Consider the following 2,580-nt stretch of genomic DNA (forward strand, 5'->3'; position numbering starts at 1 on the left):
GTGCTACCAGCGTCAGTTGACGCAACGCTGTCGTAACACACTAGCGAATCTTCTAGAATATTCGTCACGTGACCCCGCTGTCGTAACACACTAGCGAATCTTCTAGAATACTCGTCACGTGACCTCCCACTGTCGTAACAGTATTAGCCCCAAGAACTTTTAAATAATTTATATTTCATAAATCAAAATATATCTTCTACATACACACCTGTTAACATGGATCCAGTTCTAGAAATTAAACAATGACTATTTCATTATCCTCCCCAACTACAATACCATTCAGTATGAAATGATAGGTAACCAAACAGCCACCCTGAAGAATTGATACTCTTCATTAAAGCACTTGTACGTTTTTATCAGCTAGACATAGTATGCCGGCTGTTCGTATAAGATGAATACTCTAAGCAGACGTGATGTGTATAACATGTTCTATTAACTAACAAGAAGCAGTACTACATAATATTAGTAAATTAATTTTAATCATAAAGAAAACAGTCTCAGGTTTACTACCAAGATACAGTCTTTTACATGCATCCATTTTTAATAAAAACTCCTGTAGTCATGAATATGAACGTCCTTCAGTCATTAATCCATTTATTTTGTAATTTATTAGAACATAAACTTTTTACCGCGAAAGAAACAGATGAATGTTACTAATAAAAAATAATAAAAGCCCACGAAACTTCCTGACTTCAACTTGGCTTTATTTCGTAGTATTCAGGTTCAATGGAAAATTCTAAACGTATCTACAACATACAGGTTAAGGTTAGTAAAGCAAAGAATGAAATGAATACAAAAAGTAAACAAGAACAAGCACAGGTTTAACTTGAAAGATAAAAATGATTTACTTGCACACAACCACACGGTGAATTGCTACCTAACCGGTCAAGTTTCTTCTTCTGGTTGACAAGTGCAATCAAGTTCATGATCCAAAATTAAGGGACAGAAGTATAGAAATACCTGACATGCATACCCGAGCAAAACAAAACAAGATATCTCACAAATCCACAGGTTAAATGTTTCAACAAATGTTCTACAAGTGTGGTAATTTTTGGGGCATGGATTTTCTACAGAGCAGTTTGTTAGGGCTTGCTACAGGATATTTGGAGGATATCGTCTATGGAGTACGTGTTTGTGTTTCTTCCCGAACTCTTACTGAGTTTTTTGAAGGAGTCGAAACACAGGATGTGCACAAGAAAAAAAGAGCATTCGGAAAAACATTCTCGAACACAAAGCAAAGGCAAGTGTTTGTGTTGAACTGTTAAGAGAAAGGTAAAGAAGTACTTAATATTTCTTTTGCCAGTCCAGTGTGAGCCTCCTTGTAAGATACATCAAAACAAAATCTAAAATAACCACTTACTGTTAAAATGAATCAAACACTGTAGCTTTAAACAAAGTAAAAGTTAAACCACGTTTACTAAAAGTTAGAAGTCATCATTTAAGCAAAAGTGAAAGTTAGCTAAGATCAATTAAAGTTACAAGGTCTGCAAAAGTTCCTCTTAAAGGTACAAATCTGACTTTAAATACTAAACACAATGACATCAACAAAACCAGGTTTTCACACGACCACCCCCACACATGTGACCGTTGGTCAATGGAATCCAAGCATAAGGCCGCGGAACCTCCTGTCCATTATCCAATTCGCCGACAGAAAAAGGCAGCCTCCTATCTTAATACACCACGAGCTATCTTTCCTGTAGGAAAACGTGGTTAATTGTCAAGTAGTGTATCTGTGTCTCATTTGCACCAGCAAAAGCAATGATGAGTTGTTTACTTGAGTGACTATATAAAAAAAACTGAAAATAACAAACTGACAAATCTTATCCCCCACGTTGTTACAATCAGTTCTGCTACGTCCAGTCATTTTCTATCTGCCAACCATGCGTCTTAATTAATAAAAGTCTTGTAATGTAATTTCCATTACAAAGATAAATGTTCCATTGTAAGTCTGTTATATATAAAACTCACTCCTACTTCATGAGGCTTTTCATAAGCCAGTTTGTGTATGAGGACGAGGATTTCTAAGCACCCGTTTCAACTGTCCGATTGTACAGAAATATAGAGGCAACACTTCTGATGACTGGACTTGCATGTATTCGTGTGGAATACGAAGAATACATGTTTCATTCTCCAGCTACTTTAGATATACGACAGTCGAATGATTATGTCATGGAAATAGCTTGTGTAAACATGACTTGTGTTGCTTTTCCAGACGGAGATCATTCTTGATCATGATGTTTGAAGTGCATGGATGGCTATTGCCACCGAACTTTGTGTTGATAGATTCTCACCTATTACAAGACGCTGCACATTGCTGAATACGGCTGGGATACAGTTTGTTGGCCTCTTTGCAAATGGTTCTAGTGGTCCAATTTAGCCCACATTCCTTTGGTTTCCAACGCTATTAATTAAGAGGTCACCATCAAGGAAATTCTAAATCTCCGATATATACTCATTGTTATTATCTGAACGTATGAATATTTTAGTCAGAAAAGAATATTACAAACCCTTCCCTAAATATATCCATTTTCGGTGGCATCACACTATCTACGAAACGCCAAGCAATGTTAAAATGTACTT

Source organism: Limulus polyphemus, unplaced genomic scaffold (assembly GCF_000517525.1).
Source record: "Limulus polyphemus unplaced genomic scaffold, Limulus_polyphemus-2.1.2 Scaffold131, whole genome shotgun sequence".
NCBI lineage: Eukaryota > Metazoa > Arthropoda > Merostomata > Xiphosura > Limulidae > Limulus > Limulus polyphemus.